Source organism: Phragmites australis, chromosome 16 (genome assembly GCF_958298935.1).
Source record: "Phragmites australis chromosome 16, lpPhrAust1.1, whole genome shotgun sequence".
Classification (NCBI taxonomy): domain Eukaryota; kingdom Viridiplantae; phylum Streptophyta; class Magnoliopsida; order Poales; family Poaceae; genus Phragmites; species Phragmites australis.
This window is the reverse complement of record NC_084936.1, coordinates 28,587,650-28,610,313: the sequence shown is the minus strand read 5'-3', so window position 1 is coordinate 28,610,313 and position 22,664 is coordinate 28,587,650. Positions and strand designations below refer to the sequence as shown.

Here is a 22,664-nt window from a genome sequence, read left to right as displayed (position 1 = left end):
GAGTCAAAAATCCAAAACCTGCCATATTGGCCTGACCTGGTCTCCTGGCCATGATTTTGTTTTTATTTTTGGCAGGGACCGTAGTCCGTAGGATTCCACGACAGCCGTAGGGTTTCTGCAGGAACAAAACCTCCAGGGGTGGTCACTGGGCACTCACCTGCTTGCCTGCAGTCATTGCTCCAATATAGTAGCTGCAACCAATGATATATGCACAATGTGCTGCAAGGGAACCACAAACCTATTTCACTGGATTCAAGTTTGCCCCGATATTGACGGCTAGTATGTGCAGCACGTGCTTGCAGATCACGAACGATCAGGTTTTAAATCAAGAAAGGCAACCGCATGCAGCGAAAAAAAAAAAAGAAGAAGAGAAAAGGTCACGATACCAGATCCTACCTATCACCAGTCAGATCGAAGGCCTTGTGCTGACTTATGGGCCATGACTGCCTGGTGATTGAGCTCAACAGGCATTGATGCATGTATAGGGATTGCAAGCCGAGTCAGCTGTTGAAAAGCAGAGGCGCGCGTATTCGCCTTCTCCTATATCTAGCTAGAAACCTTTTTTTAAAGAGTTAATTTCATAAATCCACCATTTTTTATAATTATCACGAAACCATCATAATCTTATCATGTATCACAGACCCACCAATAACTTAGGCTCCATTATCACAAAACTACTGTTTCGTTACACTCCCCGTCCTTGACCCGGCGGGACCAACTTGTCAGCAGTATGAAGAATAAATCGTAGATGTTCCTGTTGCCATGTCATCCTAGACGCGCGCCACGCAAATGATTGATGTCCTGCGTGGGCCTTCATTTCTTCTACGATCCAGTCTGATCCACAAGCAGCCTAGACAGTCATGTTGGCTTGCTTGCGTGGCGCGCGCCTAGGATGACATGGTGACAGGAACATATAGGATTTCTTCTTCATGATGCTGACAAGTTGGTCCCACTAGGTCAGGGATGGAGAGTGCGACGAAACGGTAGTTTTGCGAGAAAAGAGCCCAAGTTATTGGTGGGTCTGTGATACAGGACAAGATTGTGGTGATTTCATGACAATTAGGCCAATAAAGTGGTGGGTTTATGAAATTAACTCTTTTGTTTATATGCTCCTAGTTAGCAAAGTGGTCCTTTGCCGGACCCTGGTCTAGGTTCTCTAATGCCTTATGTATTAATCACTATTAGGTTCTCCTATTAATCACTGTTAGGTTCTCCTATGCCTAGTTTATTAATCCTATATTAGTAGCCGATACGCATATACTCCCTCCGTCTCAAAATAGATGACATTTTAATCTCTTTTACAATGTTCAAAATACATGACGTTCTACGATTTTGAGATAACTTTAACCCAAGTTTTCCAATCTTACCCTCTCCATTAAGTAACTTCCTTCCCAATACAAGTCTCATTTCCCACACAATAAATGGTATTAAAAGAGGGTAAGATGATCATTTTATCGTTCACCTTAATACTTGTGCGAGTGAGTATTATAATAGAATAGCATCACATTCGATTAATATCACATCATAAATGTCTGCCAATACAAAGGTCTTAATCCATAAGATTTATTACATCCATGGCCAACCGGCGAAGCAAACAACAACGGAAACTAAAATAAGGGTCCAATGCCACATTCAACTTGAGTGCGAACACAGCATCACCCTACTACTCATCATCTCCATCTTTAGCGAAGTTGTACTCTGCTTCCTCATCTGATCAGCAAACAAGAGTGGATACAGAAGATACTCAGCAATCCCTAATACTACGCAATATGTTGATAGATGCTTAAGAGATCAACAATGATCAAGGCTATAAGGCATAGCTTTAAGCATAAAGTAGGTTTTGATGCAGTTGATTAAGTGTAATATCCAGTTGAAACGGTAACTATCAACCTAAGCTTTTAAGTTATAATTGAAGGTTTTAACCCTAGGAGTAGCTATTCCATTCTCCACAGTTCCCATCTTTAAGGCTGCTGGATATACAATACCAACGAGACCATGGTTCACAACCTCCATTCACCTAAATACGGGCTCATGACTCACATATTCACACATCAAGGATTACTCACACTCCAAGTCTAACTAAGGTGTGACCAAGCTTTGTATTTCTATGACCGTAGACATGACTATTCGAATAGATTATCGCTTTGCAAAGGTATATAATTTACCCACATGATATGCTCAGCCACTGACCGTTGAAAGTGGTGGAACAAACATAACGAGTCTCAACACCTAGCCTTCTTCACCAGATTTGCCACAGCAAATGTAGTGACACCCGAGTTGAACAAAACATATTGCCTCCAAATATCTTACTGGTAGTCAAACTTTTTAGAAGCAAATACATAGACAGAGAATAAAAAGTGTAAAATTGGATTTGCTGCGTGTGATACCTGGGCCGAGGGGATTGGGATTTGGAATCACTTGAGCATTTGCAGGGTTTTGTTGTGACTTTGTCTCATTCACCAAATAGAACATTTTCAGAGAAATCTTCCGCAAATAATCCGACTGAGTAATACAAAAGAAAAGAATTTTAAGTTGTTGTTTTGTAATGATACGAATATATAAGTGCAAGTTGTATCGACTACTAACATCTTGCTACCTGTATATCCTACAGTGATTACCACAGTTGAAAAGGAATTGCTTCTCTTCGTTTGGTACTAAGGGAGTTAAGATGTTTGATACAAGATATATGATTATATACTATTGCATATCCCATAAAACACTTGAACAAATTACTCCCTTTCTAATAGAAGGTTGCTTCAGAAATATACCAATTTCAGGTACATGGCAGTGTATGTGATTTATACAAACATGAATGGCTGAATAATGGGCTGATGTAATTCAAGGTTCAACACTCATAACTTCAACATGACCATTGGGAAAACCGATCCACCCGTGCATTGCTCTATCATTTATGCTAACATGGTAAAAGTATATATAAGAAAATATTTGTTACTAATTACAAGGATGGTTTTATATGAATTTTTTTTACAAGCACTTAAAAGTGACCTAAAGAGTCTTTCAGATTGTTCACAGATCACTCTTTTCTATTATTGACCCGCCCACTTTGGAACCCCCAAAGCTAAAAGTTCTGGCTTCCGCCTGTAGAAGGTAGCAAACTTACGCTAAATGTACCTGGCTGGTTGCTGCAGTATAGATCTTCTCTTCAAATAGCTCAGCAAATTTTTGAAGCTCACTCAGCCCCTCTGGCACTGCTACTGGAAGGTGCTCCTGCAGAGTCTCCATTCTACACATATAAGGCAAGATGTGATATCGTAAGAGATATGCTGCTTATTATGAGAAATGTGTTATGTCTACAATTTAATGTCTGGTCAAACGAGTAAGCCAGGTGCCCGATTTATGTACACAAATATTGTATTAGCTTCCCAGTGACATAAGTTGCATGTAATTTGTGGACAACTAACATCGAGCACATCCATGTGGTCAAACTGGCTATGAGAGCAGCACAAATTAAAATGGACATGTTTAATTGGCAGGCATATACATGATCCAATAAATAGATGAGGGAAGGAAAAACATTGGTATTTGGTCAAGTCATGAGTTGTCACCGTGTGCACGGAAGATGGATTAGATCTTCGTTCCGACTACACTTGCAAAATCCATGGTCTACCCGATGTGATGGAACATGATTGCGAGTATTTCATGTGTGTTTATGGTGCACACGCAGCCTTATGATAATTTTTTTGTATCTTTCGGCAAATAAACTTGTGATTTCTATCGGCTGTTAGTTTTGATAATTCAATTAGGCAGCTGGGCGGATTCTAGACATGATGTAATCTAGATAAGATCACACTAGGCATGGATGGGACGGCACGAATATAATTGCATCCATCCCTCTGTTGAGGATTAATGGGTCAGAGATCTGTGGGCAAACAAAATTAATGCACAGCACGGACGCACACAGAGAGAAGATGTACTTGAGGTAGCTAATAACCGGGGGCATCGTTCAAAAGCTGAAAACTTTTGAGCTAAGAAGATTGCTTGTAGAGGGGGAGGCAGATAGAGAATCATAAATCGGTCTTTGTGTACGGATGGGTCGATAAATCCTAGTAGTATCTAATTAGAAGGGGGAAAGGGGGTCATCAAGAAATGAAAAAGAATACAACCTGTTGAGAAAGAAAATTGATTTGGGATCGAAGAGAAGGGGAGGGAGAGGTGCGCTTACACTTTACTGACGATCCTGCTCCGCGCCTCGGGATCGAGCTGGGCGCGCCAGGGTCGACGCCGGCGGGGGCGGGGGCGTTAGGGTCGACGCCGGCGGCGGCTGCGACGGCGGTAGGGTCGGCCCCCTGGGTGGGCCGCCAGTTGGCGCCGTCCATGGCGCCCTCTAACCTCTAGGCACTCTTACTCTGTCTCCTCTTGCGATTTGATTTCCGATTTGAGTCTAGGGCTTGGATCTCACCACCAACAAGAGGAATCGATGGCGATATGGGATCCGAGCCGAGGAGGAAGAGGAGGAGGAGCGAGTTCCCCGAAGAAGTTGACTAGTTGAGCCAAGGAAGGAATGAGAGAGGAAAGCCACCGACTGCACCGCCAAGGTCAGAAATGTCAGAGACCGTGTCCATGGGCCCATTATCTGGCCCGTCTCTTTCCAACAAGAGTTGGTGGCCGCCATCCTCCCCTCATCCAGCTCTAATGGTGATTCGGAGTTGCTCTTCTTGTCTATGTGGATTTCTGATTTCCTAAGTGGCGTGAAGGAGGCACTACCCCCTCTTGGCTCTCAGGCCTGCCGTACCGCCGCCCACCCGCTTCTCCTCCTCCTCCTCCTCCCGTTGGCTCTCCACCAAGGGATCCGCCGCAAAGCCGCCAATGGACTCCGCTGCCGAGGAGCCCTTCTACGTCGTCCGCAAGGGGACGTCATCGGTATCTACAAGACACTCAGCGAATGCCAAGCTCAAGTCAGCAATTCGGTATGCGCGCAACCCTCCCTTTTTTTCTATCCTTATCGCTACTAGCCACGGATGGATTGCTCGCTGAGGATTCTGCTGCTGCTAGGTATGCGACCCTTCTGTCACTATTATATGCGGGTTAGGGAACACTCTCTACTCCATTGACGCCGCAGATGCCAGAGATGAATTTTTCGGCGATCTCGTTCCCTGCCCTTTCCAGGTAAACAAGCAATGCTCTGTGCATGGAACTTACAGTTGCTTCACAGCCATGTTCCATCTTCCATGTGCATCACTTGCCAATGTTGCCCGTTACCTATCTTCTATGGATGCCATGATCAATTTGCTCTGCGTTCTACTTCCTCTATTAATTCTCCGGTGTTCGTGTCCACCAATTTTGCTGGCTAATATGTGATGGCACTGATCTTACCACTTCCTTAATTATGCTCACATCTTCTCTGCTAGTTGGACCATATTGCTAAGTCAGTTCATTATACTCTGTTTGAACTTGGTCCAGTCATTTTTAGACAAAGTATTCATTTTACTAGAAAGCCCATACACTATCACCACCAAAATATAGCTTCATGGTTCCTATGTACCAGCATACACTTCGACGTTGATTGTCAACTGCCCCCAATTCTCAGGGCATTAGTTTTTTTTCTCACACACAGTCCCAAGGCTCACACCTTGAGCGTTGAGCACATCTTTAATTTAGATTATCTCGCTTCAACAGTTTCTCTTCACAGTTTTCTTCACGAAGAAATTCTTTCTCTTATTCCCTCCACCCTGAGATTCTATCTCATTTCACTTCCTAAATTCCTTCGAAGGGAAATTGTTAGAGATAAGAAAAAGTAAAAGATATAGAAACGGGAAAAAAATTATGAAAAGAACGAAATAAAAGGAATATAATTGAAGATAGTCTTATATCCTTGGCTGGTTGCATTACTACTTGATCTTGCATTTGCCCATGACATTTCGGGTAGTGTTTGATTGTGCTACTTTTGGCAACCTGATGGGATTGCATCCTCTACATTGAAAAAGTCACAGGAGATTGTGAGTAGCATTTTCTTTTTCATTACTAGTTAGGTGTTTGTGCGTTGCAACGGAACCCATATTTTACACGATATGGTTCCATTTCTACATAAAACAATTATTTTTCAGACACACCATACGCTGAACATATGATTTTACAACAACAGAACATGTAAAGCATTCCAACATGTAATCTTACACCAAACTCATTCAATTAATCAAAATCTACACCTAATTTTTTATTTGCTGAAACAAACCAATTAATCAAAATATGACAATGCAGCAACATGTAATCGTGTTCTCTGCTGCAACAAACATAACAGTATTTACCAAAAAAAAAATATATTGCTGTATTTATAAATTTAGCATGTGTATTCGACATCTTATTCATCGAAAATGTGATTTCGGCACCTGAGATGCCGAATACGATATTGTACATTATATTCGTCACTTCATATGCCAAAAACGGTTATATTCGACATATGAGATGCCGAATACGATGCATAGTATCATATTTGGTGCCTCAACTCAGGTGCCAAATACACCCGTCCGCTGTCCGCCGCCCTCGCTCACGAAGAGAAGCTAGAAGCCCGTTGTATGTACGTGTGCATTTAATTTTTTATTTAACTCTTGATTTTATTTGGGATTAAAAAATAGTCTAAAATTTTTAAACGTTTTCATGAGCAAATTAGAGCTCACTAGCAACTCGTTTTAATTGGTTTGATCTAAAAAGCCTTAGCCAATATTTAATTAAAATTAACCAAATAAGCCTACTTTTATAAATTCTAGTAATTTTTATAAAATCTAGAAAAATTCACTAATATTTTTCTCATGTGATGTACTAATTTATAAAAATATTTCCAATCTTAAGTTATTTAGTGAAAAAGTGAATTCCTTTATAATGCTCCATTTATATGTATTTTTATTATTTCATGTGATATTCTCTTTTTAATTCAATTTAAATAAAATGTTCAAACTATCTTCTATTTCATGTGATTTACTATCTTCTATGGATGCCATGATCAATTTGCTCTGCGTTCTACTTATACTCTATTAATTCTCCTATGTTCGTGTCCACCAATTTTGCTTGCTAATTTGTGATGGCACTGGATCTTACCAATTCCTTAATTATGCTCACATCTTCTCTGCTAGTTGGACCAGATTGCTATGTCAGTTCATTATACTCTGTTTAAACTTGGTCCAGTCATTTCTAGACAAAGTATTCATTTTACTAGAAGGCCCATACACTGTCACCACCAAAATATAGCTTAATGGTTCCTATACACTAGTATACACTTCAACGTTGACAACTGCCCCCAATTCTCAGAGCTCAGTTTTTTTCTCACACACAGTCCCAAGGCTCACACCTTGAGCGTTGAGCACATCTTTCATTTATATCCTCGGCTGGTTGCATTACTACTTGATCTTGCATTTGCCCATGACATGTCTGGTAGAGTGTTGATTGTGCAACTTTTGGCAACCTGATGGGATTGCATCCTCTACATTGAAAAGGTCACCGGAGATTGTAGTATCATTTTCTTTTTCATTATAATTTATAAGTGTAAATATATGATCCATTGAAAATTGTCCTCTACACGACTTAATGTGTTCTCTACATCCATTTACTCACACCAACAATCATTTTCTGAAGGAAACTGGTCCATGAAAGAAGCATCCCAAAAATGCTGAGCACGAACCATTACCTGATAGTCATGTGAGTATGAATGATGCAATGCGCAGACTATGCATGTTTCTGCCATGTTTCTTGGTTTGCTCTTGTAGTTTTAATTTGATATTAGCATGCACATTTGTGATTTATATTCACTACGATGATGTGTTGACTTGTTCTCAACAGCAGACTTGATTTTCTGCAGCTCTCTTGTATTCTTGAATTTGATGGTGCTTCTAGATGAAATCCTGGGAAAGCAAGTGCAGGAGCAATAATAAAGTGGTTAGATCCAAATAATCACAACCGTACATTTTATACAATCAAACAATTTATAATTAAAGTTAGTCTTACATCTCCTCCCCTCTCCTGCAACCATATATATGTGATAAAAAAAAATCTAAATTCTTCCTTGAATCTCTAGGCTACAGATCAAGCAAAGATGTTCCACGTGGGCCAGATCGATGGCAGAAATGGCGGCGCGCGCCGTATTGGTTGCACTGGCACTACTGCTGACGCCATGATGCATGTATTGGTGTCTGCTTGCCTCATCAAGGCCTAGTTCTTCTTCCTCGTTGTCGTAGTCCTCAACACGCCGACTTCCGCCACCAATTGAAGGATTAACCTCAGTTTTCACTTCCTGCCTCCGCACTACCTACATCCTTGCTGCTGCATGCCTCGACGTAGGCCGCCATGATTGCCATGGCCTCTTTGGGAGAAGAAGAGTTGGAAGGAGGAAAAAAGGGGAGCAACAAAATGATGCATGGTCAATTCAAGCACAAAAGTAGCATGCATATCCTGAACGAATCCTTGCCTAGGAGGTTGTTGGTGTGGCCAGTGGGAGTGATTTTGCTATATTCTAGTATCTTCCATGTGTCAGGTCATCTCTAGTGGATATTTTAAAAATTTATCTTCTATAATATTATTATAGTATCCTCTAATACTATTACAGTATCATCTATTTTTAACATCTCCAGCAGCTACACTATTTCCTAATGTTTATTACTCTACTCCTCTTTTCGAATCCACAACCATACTCTGTAAACAGTGATACGAGATGCAGATAGGGCAGCAAATTTGGAGCTTCGTAATCATGTAGCATGTGAAATCGGCTCTATTGGAGTGAGATGCGGGCTATTTGAGGCAGCAAATGCATGCGCACAATGATACGGCGTGGGTTTAGAGGCTCTCTTGAGTTGGTCTTAGGATCCACTGGATTAACTTGCGTCAAATAGGATCCACGCACGAAAGGTCCGGCCGTCCACGACAAATAGCGTCTAGGCCGGCTGAGAGTGCGCATGTGTGGCCTAGCCGATTTCCCAGTGCCTAAATATCACCATCACACAATGCTGGGCCGGCCTGAATGAGCCTACTGAATTCAGGTATGCAATGCGGAAGTAGCTTACTGGTAGAGTGATTTGATATTTGGTGCCTGGAACAAGCCAACGGACGTGATCCAAGCAGGCGGGAGAGAGGGGTAGGTAGATTTGAGGTGGATGGACAAGTGTAGCTATGTGGTTGGTCCAGTGGCTGCGTTTGGTTGGTGGATATTTAGATTAGTTGGAATCGTAACAATCCCAGAAATATTATCCCTAGGAACGAGATAGCCATTAATATATTTTTTACTTTGGTTTATTTTGTTATATTACGAGCGACTTACGGTGAATAGATGATTACGACGTTTGGGTTGTATGCACTGAAATTTAATTAACCAAACTCGTGTATGCTTGACTGTGCAACTAAGCATAAATTATTGCCGCCATGCCATCATTAGTTGTGCGACCCGCTGGCGGGAAGCACGTCAAGTTCAGCGAGGACTCCGCCCGGTGCGAAGCACGTCGAGTTTCAGCAACCATCCCTCGTCGCCGTCCAGCATGTAAATTTCTTTTTTTTAGATTGACCAAATAAAAGATAAAGATGTCTAAATTTCTCATCATTTCCAGGTATGAAACTAAAATAGATATCACCAATGGCAGGTTGGGATTCTCCACATTGTCCATCTACAAATATAATTTCGAATTATAGAAGATAAGTGCAAATCAGATATATGTGTACAATTGAAAGGCAAATGTGGAATAAAGGAAAGCATGCGTGCAGTTTAATCTTGCACATGCGCAAAGAATTGATAGCAGGGAATGAGAAAAACATACATGCAATTTCAACAACGTTGAAGCTTTCCGTATAGGCACATATATACATATCAAATTGATGTGACTGATGTAATCATGAAAGATTAACGCATCTGGATGGATGGAAGGAGCGAGATGGAGGGAGCGTGTTGAGCCAGTAATTGTGTGGGGATTAGGCGACTCAAAGATTGATACGGGAGTAGGGTTTGGCAGCGACCTATATATAGGAGAAAGAATAGAATAACGCGCACGAGAAACTTTCACTGGAGACGGATCGTGTGTGTGCGGCGTTTTGGAGCGAAACAATAGCTGGAGGCAATTCCGCCGCGTCCGTTTTTCTCGCTGGAGGCGGTTCGCGCACCACTTGAGGCGATTCCGCCGCGCTCGCATTCGAAGAAAGCAACCTGTTTCAAAGGTAATCTTAATCCTGAAAACCACTGGAATCTTGTTACAGCCGTAATCTCATGTTCCTCCTCAATATTACCAGGTTTTTATGCCAAACTTGGTAGTTTTAGCCGGATTGACCTAGGATTAACGGGAATCCTAACGACAATCCCCGTACCAAACACGGCCAGTGGGATGGATGGGTGGATGGAAAATAATTTGAGATGCAAACTTAAAGTCAGATTTTCTCTAAACCATAACTCCGTTTTCGAGTCTGTTTAAGTCACATTTGTTTAGAATTAATATAACAAAATGAGATTTAGTATAGATTTTTTTTATTTCTTTAAAATCCAGCTTTTGAAAGTACTAGTTCAACATTTTGTGTGAAAATGTTGAAGCTATTTTTCCAAAATATTGAACTGTTTTCACAAAATGTTTAACCATGCATTTTAAAATGTTAAAAGACACTGAATTGTAAACCTAATGTATGGTGATGAAAACTATTGAACCTATTTTTTTAAAATGTTGAACTAGGTTTCACAAAATTTAAAAATGTTGAACTAAGTTTTTAAAATGTTAAAATGTATCAAATTGTAAACCTAGCACATAGCCATTAATTACTTTGGATATGCATATGGGTCCTCAGTTCTGGTTGGTTGAGGTTTACTTTCCCGTGAGGCTGTGTCTGAAAATCGGGAGCATGCTGCTGCTTTAAGTTTTCTGAGTGTAAGCTCTCGCTGAGCTGAGTGTAGCATCTAAGGTGCCTAGGTAAGAGGTAAGAGTTTTGGTGATTAATGACAACCGTATCATTGTGACTAACGTATGTGCTTTGAACAGTATAAAAAAAAAGGAAAAACTTATTTGACAATGATGTCTTGATACTCTTGCCCGTTAAAGAGCTTATATGGACGATCAAATGACCGGTACATGAAGGATAAGGATCTTCTAGTTCTAAGTGTCACAAGGAGATGAAGGACACTTGGAGTAGTATAGGTTTTATTTCTTTTTAGTCTTTTGACCGTACTATAAAGAGGAGTTAAGAGTTGTAGCTTGATCTAGGTGAGTCTAGACATAGTCGATGCACACTTGTGACTTTCTATTGCTAGGTTGGCCATAAAAGCTTTTGGTTCAGTATCTAAGAAGTTAGAACTCAAGACGGCTTTGAAATAGATACATTCAGCGAAAATTCAACTCATCAGATTATCCTCTGTGTAAAGAGTGATCTCACCGGAGCAAATTCCTAAGAGTTCTGACTTGAAAATTTGTTGAAGACCACGCCGGATAGTCCGGCGTTCGAGTGGTGAGATCACCGGAGAAATATTCGCAGTGAAGTCTCAGATTAAGTCTACACACCGGATGGTCCGGCGTAGCAAAGAGTAATCACCAGATGATTTTATACAGAGAGGTTGCAAACTATCATCTGACCGGTTTCAATGCACCGGATGGTCCGGCGTAGAATAGGGTAATCACCGAATGAATTTACACAGAGAGGTTGCAAACTATCATCTGGCCCGTTTCAATGCGCCGGATGATCCGGCGTAAGTCCGGATTAAACACCGGAGGTTTAACGGCTAATGGAACAGTTAACGGCTATTTTGTCATAGGTATTAGCACCGGATATTCCGCTGTGAAGTGAGTTATTCACACGGGAACTTCCAGCGTTAAAAAAAAAAGTTCTGGGTTATTAGGCAACGGCTAATTTTTTTTATCCTTAGCCTATAAATACCCACCCATTTGGACCTCTCAGTATCTCTTGCGACCCTATAGCAGCTCATACACTTGGTGTGTCATTTAGAAGCAAGAGAGAGAGGGCACTTGTGTCAATTTTAAGTTATTAGTTGAAGATTAAGGACTTCTTTAAGTGCTTGAAGAGTAACAAGTGTGCATCTAGCTGTTGTCTAGGCTTGGTCTTTGTCAAGTGAAGCTTGATGCTTGTTACTCTTGGTGGTTGGCAACACCTAGACGGTCTTGGTGATCGGAGGTTTTCTCGGTGAGCTCTTGGAGGACTTGTGGGAGCCCCGGGAAGAGATGATGTACTTGGTTTGATGCCCACCAATCCGGAGATGGAGAAGGGGCAATCAAGAGGGAGCACTTGAGTCTTGGTGACTCAAGGGGGAGCTACATCCTTGGTGGATGCTCCAACGATGACTAGGAGGAAGTGCCAACTTCTCGAAACCTCGGGAAAAAATCGGTGTTCTCTTCTCCAACTATTTACTTTCCCGTATTTTACTTTGAGTATCTTTACTATTGCGAGTCCTTCTTTAAAATTCTCTCTCTTGTTTATCTTGCTTATTTAGTTGCCTTGTCCTAGTTTAAATCACTTAATTGCATTCTCTTTTATCTAGGCTAAGGTTTTATTTGTTTAAGCGGTAGAAGTTTTAATTAGCACCCAATTCACCCTCCCCTCTTGAGGCATTCGATCCTTTCAATTGGTATCAGAGTCTCGTTCTCTTGATAGGCTTAAAATCCTAGAGAAATGGCCCCGGGGAGAGGAAGTAGCATGCCAAGTTTTGAGGAAAAGAACTTTGCCTATTGGAAAGTTCGCATGGCGAGCTATCTTGAGGCTATTTCCCCCGAGTGTTAGCAAGCAACCTCTGTTGGGTTTGATCAATCTTTTACCGAACAAGAAGTTAGGTGGAATGCTAAAGCTAAGAATGCTATATTTGAGAGAATTAGTGAAGAAGTTTTCTCTAGAGTTAGAAGCAAAGAATTCGCTCATGACATTTGGGTCACTCTTTGTGAAATTCATGAAGGGTCTAGGAGAATTCGTGAGGAAAGATATCATGTGCTTTTGAATGCTCTTAATCAATTCAAGATGTTTTCAAATGAATTATGCAATGACATATATACTCGTATGAACATGCTTGTGGAAGAAATCAATTCTCTTGAACTCACCCAATTGTCCGATGGAGACATTATTCGTAGGATCTTGATGGTGCTTCCTAAGCCACAATACAATATTGTCATCTATCTTCTTCATGAAAGTGACATCAATGACATGACCATCACCGATGCCGTGGGAAAGATATTGCTCATGAGATGTTCTTGTTTGGAGATCATGAGTTTTCATCCAAGAAAAACCTTGCTTTCAAAGCAAAGATGGTTGACAACAACAAGAAGAAGATGGAGCTTCCATCATCAAGTGAAAGCGATGAAAATGATGATAATGATAAAGATGATGATGATAACTCCAACACCGAGCTTGCTCTTCTCATGAGAAGAACCACAAGGATGATCTCTAAGTTTCAAAAGAAGGGCTACAACTATGATCCCAAGAAGAACAAATTTCGCTCAAAGAAATTTGATAAGTTCGGTGGCGGAGACAAGAAGAAGTGCTACAATTGTGGTAACCTTGGTCACATTTCATATGATTGCCCTCATCCCGACAAGAGAAATAAGAACAAGTCCAAGAAGCTTGATGCAAGTAAGGATGAGGACAAGCACAAGAAGAAGGATCAAGACAAGAGGAAGAAGAAGCTCTTCAACAAGAAGGATGGAGGACGTAAGGCCTACATTGTTGGTGAATGGGTCTCTGGTGAAAGCTAAAGTGATGATTCAAGTGATAATGATGATAACAATTTCGCGGGTCTCGCTATCGTCAATGATGATCCACCTCTACCTCCACCACCTATGTGCCTCATGGCAAAAGGTAACAACAAGGTGAGTAGTGAGGAAGATGATAGTAGTGATGATGATGGTCTTTCTCCGAATGATCTATCTAAGCTAATGAATGGCTATGCTACTATTATCAAAAGGCAAAAGGCTAAAATTAAGTCGCTTGAAAATGCTAATTCCATGCTTAGTTCTAGTCATGATGAGTTGCTTGCTAAATACAATAATTTGCTTGAGAAGCATGATGAAGTAGCTGCATCTAGCAAGTCTCTTAAGGTTAGTAACTATAAGCTAAAACTTGAGCATGATGGCTTGATGTACAAACACCAAGAACTTGAGTATGCCTATGATGCCATTGATCGTAGCTTGAATGAATAGGTTGATATTGATGTAGTTAAGGTCAATGCATCTACATCTTGTGATGATCTTCTTGATATACCATGTGATGTTACATCATCCTCTAAGACTAACCATGCAAGGGAGCAAGAGCTTGAAAGTGAGGTTGCAAGTCTCAAGTCTTGTGTAGCCCGGCTGACTAAGGGGGGGTACAAGCACAAGAAAATTCTCATGAAGAATGCTTTATACTACAACAAGAAAGGACTTGGATGCTTCACTAACCCGGTAAAAAGGGGAATGAAGACACCGGAGATCAAGAATTGTTTCATCAAGGAAGTTGGTTCATATTGTCAACATTGTCAAGTCACTGGACACCACACGAGGGAGTGTCCAATTCCTACTAAACCCCTTCCTATTTTACCTTCTAAATACAAGTCCACATTTAATGATCATCATTTTCTATTGCATAAGCTTAAAAATGGTAAAATCATAGCAAAATTCATTGGAATTCAAGCTAAGGGCAAACTTCATAGGCAACTTTGGGTGCCTAAATCTCTTGTGTCTCACATGAAAGGTACCAAACTTGGTTGGGTACCTAAATAAAAAGCTTAATCACATGTGTGTTGGTGAACTACAAAGCCGGTGGAAAATATTTGGTGCTTGATAGCAGATGTACACAACATATGACCGGCAATGTAACGATGTTCACCTCTCTAGAAGATGAAGTGGGTGATCATGATAAAGTAACATTTGGTGATAACTCTAAGGCAAATGTGGTAGGTTTGGGTAAGGTGGCTATCTCAAAAGATCTCTCTATTTCTAATGTTCTTTTAGTCGAGTCACTTAGCTTCAATTTGCTTTCCGTAGCTCAACTATGTGATTTAGGCTTCACATGCTTATTTAGTGATGTTGATGTTGTCATAACTAGTAAGAAGCGTAATGACCTAATATTCAAAAAATTTAGATATGGACATATCTATCTTGTGGATTTTTTCTCTAATGAAGCTAGCTTGACTACATGCCTCTTCACCAAGATATCTATAGGTTAGCTTTGGCATCATCGGCTTGCACACATTGGGATGAGCCAACTCAAGAAGGTATTCAAGAATAGAATGGTGGTTGGTTTGAAGGATGTGGTTTTCGAGAAGGACAAGTTGTGTAGTGCTTGACAAACGGGAAAACAAGTTGCAAGTTCTCATCCATACAAGTCCATGATGTCTACATCAAGACCCTTGGAACTTCTACACATGGACCACTTCGGATCAACTACCTACAAAAGTTTTGGTGGTAATCTATATTGTCTTGTCATTGTTGATGATTATATAAGATACACTTGGACTTTCTTTTTAGATGACAAGGGCAAGACCGTTGAGATCTTCAAAAGGTTTGCAAAGAGGGTTCAAAATGAGTTTGAGTCCACACTTGTGAAGATCCGGAGTGATAATGGCACGGAGTTCAAGAACACTCAAATTGAAGATTTTTGTGATGATAGAGGCATCAAGCATGAGTTTTCATCAACCTACACTCCTCAACAAAATAGCGTGGTGGAGAGGAAGAACAAGACCTTGATCACGCTTGCAAGAGCAATGTTTGATGAGTATGGTACGCCGGAGAAGTTTTGGGCGGAAGAAATCAATACGGCGTGTCATGCATCTAACCCAAGTGGGTAGCACCCTACCTGCCCTCTCTCTCTCTCTCCTCTCCTCACTCCCCACATCCCCCAAGCTGCAGCACCAGCAGCTCCCCTCCCTCTCCCCCTCTCCCTCTTAATCCCACTCTCTCTTTTCTTTCAAAATCCGAGCTTAAGTGGAGGATTCAAGGTATGCATATGGTACCATTGCATTCTCTAGCTCATGAGCTACTTATCTATCCAATCCATTTTCGTTTCGTGGGAGAATCGAGTAGTTCTTGAAGTTCTGGCGTTCTTGAGTTTTTTGAGCAAAAATGGGGTTTTGGTCGAAAATGAGCTCTAGAGTCGTGTTGGTAGTTGATGAGTAAGTTCTAGTACTCTTAGAATACCCCTAACATGTTCTCTTTAGGCTTAGAAAATATCACAACTCGAATCAACCAAAAATCCACTCGAGAATAGCTTTTCCAGGCTGGCTCGGATACTCTAGCCTCACCCGGATACTCCGGGTTCAGCATAGTTTGTCCGTTGAATTGTGTTTAACATTGGTTAGGGTTTAGGGTGCGAGTTTAGTTTAGGATCTCTTGGATAAGGTATATGCACGTTTGTGTAGCACATATTTGTAAAATGAGTCAAATCACGTGAGGGAAAAATCGTGAAGAACCACGGTCTGTATTACTCGGATTATCCGGACAAACTCGGAGACTTCGGGTAGTTATGTGATCATGTAGCCAAGAGCTTCTTTCGGAACCTCACTCGAAGTGTCCGGAATATCCAGGATAGTCCGGACCAACCCGGAGGTTCTGAGTCAAGTTAGAATAGTGCTAACCGAGAGCCTTCACCAGAGGATGGCCCAGATACTCCAGAACTCGGACATTCCGAATTCACCTGAATACTCTGGGCCAGTCAAATAAAAAGCAACAACCAAGCACCTCTTCCGGAAGTTCACCCGGAGGGTTCAAGCCCGGATACTCCGAACCAATCCGGCTACTCCGGATGGCTGTTATTTCCCGGTTTTCGTTTAGATCATTTAGTATTGCATTTGATTCGCATGTCTTATACTTCTAGAATGTTTTAAGCTTTGTGGCATACCTTTTTGCACTTCATTCATTTTCATTTCATTGCATGCGTTGATCCTTTTTAGAGATCACCAATCCGTTGATTCCAGAGCCCGAGGGCGATCCCGAGGCGCCCCACCTGTTTGAGCCAGTGCATCCAGACAAACAACTAAGCATACTGATCCATCTTGTGTAATTAGATAAGTCTAGAAATTGATGAGATATGCTTATGTATGTATGCATGTTTAGTGAGTCAGTGTCGGGTACCAATGTGTAGAACCTATGCCGATTGCATTCTTCTACCTTGAATACTTGTGTATTTACATTTCTTGTAGCCTTGAGATGTTGTCAATACCTAGGTATGAGCTCGACTTATATGTTTAGCCATGCTTAGGTCATTCGATAGAAATCGAACGTTGGCGCATCCCATTGTTCGCGAGCATAGGACCTTCTTATGATTACATACACTTGTTGAGGTTGAGATGGTTGTATGAGTGGTGTGTATGAGACGAGGTGTGGGTGGTGCTAAGAGGTGTTTTGTCCTGCCCGGATGTGGAGTTCCCCTGAGTAGGTCGGTAGAGGAAACCGGGCACCGTGGACCACTTTGCGTCGATTAAGCACCGATCGTCGGTGTTGTTGCTTTAGCACTTACCTTACTCACCACATGCCGATCTAATGGTAAGGCGAGCCGAATACCTTCGCAGCTATGGTTTTTTGGGCTTGGACATCGACGATATGAGCGGACAGGCTTATAGTGGTACTAGTTTGCTCCGGGAGTAGTTCTAGTACCGCCGCGCCGTGAGATGCATGATCCAAATGGTTGGGGCTGGTTGCGAAAGGTTGTCACGAGTACCCCCTTGCATGCACTTTGGTTGGTGCCACAAGCCGTATGGTCCTCGTGTAATGTAGGTCCAGAGTATCCCCTTGCAGGGTGTATAAACAGTTCGAATTGCTGCGCTCTCGATCATGAGCATGCTTCCGTCCATCTGCATCGGTCGTAGAGTTTCAAGTATAGTTTGTGGTTCGGTATGTGGGAGATGGTGATATTGGTTCTTGTTACTTATTAATACACATGTTGGTTACAGTTACACTTGTTCAGTAGTTGGTTGTAGGGTAGTTTTCATATGGTTTAGTTAAGTTTCAGTCGCTCACACATATGTCTAGGATGCTTAGTGCATTTGTATTACTTAACATGTGGTTCATCCTTGCTAAGTCTTGCGAATACCTTCATACTCATGCATGCGCTTTCATGTACTCCTGTTGCTGGAGAAGAGGCTATTTTTGGCTACTTCGTGACTGCCGATCAGGGTGACAGGCAAGAGTAGTGCATCCTACTCTGAAGGTGGTGTGTTGAGACGGTGCCTAAGGGCATGTGGCACCGTTCTCTTTTGTTGTTCCTAAGTTTAACTATCCGCTGTGTAGTTTTTTTTGTTATGAGTTGAGGGGTTTTGTCTCCCCCTAGCTCGCTTTTGTTGTAAATTGTTGAAATCAGTTGCATGCTTAATACTTGTAATATAAATATTTATTACTTGCTCTTTATTAATTTATGTTGTGATGTACATGTTGGAAGGCATGTGTTCCGATCCATGGGCACAAAACACATGCCGGGACTACCGGAGCGGCATTCTATTTAATCGCTGAAGTCATGATCGTGTCGATAACCGACTTAGTGATTAATTATAATACTATTTAGACGGTTCCTCACAATACCATGAAGGATGAAGAGGAAAAGAAAGTCATTAAAGAAAAAGTGGCTGGATATTTCGCAGACTCTATCTAAAATTAGAGTAATTAGTCATTTACTCACTTGCTGAATTTAGAAGGCTTGAATGAATAAATGAAAGCTCTAGAAGAGCAAGCTTAGCTGCAAGCAATATTTTTGGGTATTTATAGATATGTGTGGCGCCTATATGGATGAAGTGTGTATTATGGATAGTGAAAATACAAACATCATCTTAAGAGAAATATGTATTTTCAGTCTATTAGAAATAGCTCTGGAAATATGATGACTGTTATTGGTAGTGATAATTGCATAGTAGATTCTGAAAGAGCTATAGTCATACTGCCTATAGTAACTACTTTGCACATCGAAGAAGCATTGTTATACCTTGAATCTACAAGAAATCTCTTAAATTTTAAAGATATTCGCGCTAACAGTTTTCGTGGAGAAACTGGTGAAGAAGATGGTAGGGAGCACCTACTCATCACTAAGCGTGATAGTGAAGTAAGAATACTAGAAAAACTTTCCTTCATAAACAATAGCTTGTACTACACTCACATTAGAGCACCTAAAGTGTTCACTACCTTGAAGACTGTATTTTATAATTTAGAATTATTCTCCCTATAACATGATAGATTAGGTCACCCTGGTCTTAGAATTATGAGGAACATAATTACTAACTCACAAGGTCATAGCATAAATGTAAAGAATTTTTTGAATTATAAATATTTTGTATGCCTTGCATGTGCTACTGGGAAATTAATAATAATACCGTCTACCTTGAAAGTACAAGATGAAATCACTGCATTCCTGGACCAAATCAGGCATACTTGTGGTCCTATTCAACCGCTATGAGACCTTTTTGAGAAAAGTTGGAATATATGTCGGTTATGAGACTGCATCTATAATTCGGTATTTAGAACCAATAACTGAAAATTTGCAATTGATAGTAACCTAAAGGACATTGCTCCCATAGTTAGAAATTATGAAGAAGCAATTGATAGTGCACCTGAAAGAAATAATGAAGAGTAAGATGAAGAAGCACTTGAAAGTGCAACCCATGGTGAAATAACAATAAACTATGTGAATTCAAAGAAATAGAGCAACCACAATAGTTTATATATACTTCGCATATAAAATTGCTACAATTATAGATCATGGCCCTAAGCCTGCATCGCTCACTGAATGTAAGATGAGATCAGATTGAGAAGACTGTCAGAAGGCAATAACAGCTGAACTGTTGTCCCTGAACAAAAGAGAGGTATTTGGGCTAGTATGCCGCACACCTCCCCACATCGAACCAGTAGGATACAAGTGGATTTTTGTTCGTAAGAGTAATGAAAGGAATGAAATTGTGAGGTACAAAGCATGACTAGTGGCACAAGGTTTCACTCATCGAGCTTGCGTTGATTATGAAGAAACCTATTCCTCGGTGATGGGTGGTATTACCTTTAGATATTTAATATTAATGACAGTTAATCTAGAGTTGAAAATGAAATTGATGGATGTTGTAATCGTATATCTTTGTGGGAGCCTTTATTAAAACATTTATATGAAGGTAGCTGAAGGAATACTATTGTTGAATCAGGGTAGAAGAAATAGAAATATTTATAACGTATAATTGAAGAAATCACTATATGGGTTGAAATAGTCAGATCCCAGGATGGATTTTTGCATATGTAGATGATCTGAATATCATTGGTACAGAAGAAGAAATAGAAGAAGCAAGCTTGTACTTGAAGTCTGAATTTGAAATGAAAAATTTCGGTAAAACCAAGTTTTGCTTAGGCCTGCAGCTAGAGCATGTGACAAATGGAATTTCCGTACATCAGTCAAACTACACTCAAAAGGTGTTAGAGTGGTTTTGTTTTGAAAAATCATTTCCCTCTAAAACTCCCATGGTCGGATGGTCATTGCAAGCAGATAAAGATTCCTATAGACCTAGAGAAGAGGGGGAGGAAGTATCGGGATCAAAATTCTCATATTTAAGTGCAATAGGTGTGCTGATGTATCTGGCTAATTACACTAGATCAGATATAGTATTTGTAGTAAACCAACTCGCACAATACAATGCAGAGCCCACTGAAAGGCATTGGAAGGGCGTGAAGGATTTTCTGCGTTACTTGCAAGGTAGGAAAGATATGTGTCTGCTCTACAGAAAGAATCAATACCTAAGTCTAGTTGGATACGTACATTTGGGTATCTGTCAGACCAGCATACACTGAAATCACAGACTGGATATATTTTCTTATGTGGTGGAACTGCAATATCCTGAAAATCGTCAAAGCAAAGTCTTGTATCTACTTCGACAAACCACTCGGAAATAATAGTTTTATATAAAGCCGCACGAGAATGCGCATGGCTTAGAAGAGCGATCAATCGTATTTCAGCAGCCATGTGGTTTGAACACTACTAACATCCCATCATTATCTATGAAGATAATGTTGCATGTGTTGCATAAATGCAATTGAGATATGTGAAAAGTAACTTAACAAAGCATATTAACCTCAAGTTATTTTATGCTCATGAATTGTATAAAATGAATGAAATAAAGGTAATGCATACCAAATCATGTGAAAATCTTGTAGATTTATTCACTAAGTCTCTCCCTGCATCTAGTTTTGAAAGATGTGTTTGTGGTATTGTGATAATGAGGTTTAGAGAGTTGCATATTTCAGGGGAAGAATTTTCACATAATACTAATATAAGGAATTAAATTTTAGTCAAGAAGATTAAGTGTCCAAAGTTAATTATGAAGATTATATGAAGTATTTTGGGTGGATTGTACTTTTTTTCTCTGGGATGAGTTTTCATGAAGTTTCTCATGATAAGATTTTTAATGAAGCAATTCGTGTGGCCATGCCACTAGCTATGTACTCTTTATCCTAATTTTTTTCACTAGGTTTTTGGTGAGTTTTGACGAGTTATATGTATTTCGCGAGAAATGTCTAAAAGGAATGTTAAGAAATGTAGAGTTTTTCAACCGAACGTGGATCGATCTCGATCTCTTGAAAGATTCTATTATATCTCTTAGTGATTTTTTATACTATTATATAGGGCAGAACCTATTATATATACACAGATGAATAAAGAAGAGAATTTTTTTTCTATATTATATTTTTTAATTAGCTTTTTAGGAATCTTTGAATTATATCGGTAGCACAAGTTTCTTACCAGTAAGCAGCGAGAAGAGTCAATAATCCAAAACCTGCCATATTGGTCAGACCTGGTCTCCTGGCCATGCGTAGTCCGTAGGATTCCACGACAGCCATAGGGTTTCTGACGGCTAGTATGTGCAGCACGTGCTTGCAGATCACGAGCGATCAGGTTTTAAATCAAGAAAGGCAACCGCATGCAGCATAAAAAAAAAAGGTCACGATACCAGATCCTACCTATCACCAGTCAGATCGAAGGCCTTGTGCTGACTTGTGGGCTATGGCTGCCTGGTGACTGAGGTCAACAGGTATTGATGCATGAGCTGTTGAAAAGCAGCCTTTGTTTTTTGCTTATGTGCTCCTAGCTAGCAAAAGATTTGGTTTCGATTCGATTAACTAATGAGTTAATCGAATTTTTCCCTATGAGCCGAGCCTCCATTAACTAATGAGTTGGTTTCGATTCGACACCATGCATGCATGATTCGTCCGTACGTAGCAGCAGGAGGTTTGGGTTGACGCATGTCCCCCAATCGCGCACGAGAACACCGTGGTCCGTACGGCACAGAGGGAGGCAGGGAGCAGTAAAGTTGCTTGGCTTCCTTCTGCGTGCATCAGTGCATGTGAGGCCATCAGAGAGAGGGACAGAGATCCTCTGCATTGGAGAACCCAATGCAGAGAGACTACATGAACGCGCATTTATTTATGACAGAAGAGAGTTAGCAAGGAAACAGGATTGGTTAATTTGATTGCGTCGTTATCCTGAATGTGTATATCGATCCCAGAAGTAGAGCCTTAAATCACACAGATCAAACCGGGTGAGCTTTATCACTCGACTGCCTAACTAGCATTTGTGACAGGATAACGTATGAACAAATTAAAAAGAAAGAAAGCAATGGAGGTTGAAAGTTCTAAGCTGCTAGTGAAAGTGAATCCAATCCAAAACGAAAGTCAACATGATGCACGTGCGCTCCTGTTTTTAGAAAAGTATTTTCTGCTCTGTGCCATCGGCTGTGAAAAATACTTTATTTTTACGACCATGTG

The 22,664-nt window shown here is 40.6% G+C and overlaps 1 long non-coding RNA gene and 1 pseudogene across 1 annotated transcript; one reads left to right on the top strand and one right to left on the bottom strand.

The window, feature by feature from the left end:
- Nucleotides 1-1,485: 1,485 nt before the first annotated feature.
- Nucleotides 1,486-4,671, bottom strand: LOC133896471 (mediator of RNA polymerase II transcription subunit 15a-like; annotated as a pseudogene).
- Nucleotides 4,672-4,719: 48 nt separating this feature from the next.
- On the top strand, nucleotides 4,720-8,534 carry LOC133896472 (uncharacterized). Its single transcript, XR_009905764.1, has 5 exons — nucleotides 4,720-4,928; nucleotides 5,014-7,461; nucleotides 7,588-7,650; nucleotides 7,811-7,887; nucleotides 8,027-8,534. It is a non-coding gene; the product is annotated as an uncharacterized LOC133896472 (long non-coding RNA).
- The last annotated feature ends 14,130 nt before the right edge of the window (nucleotides 8,535-22,664 follow it).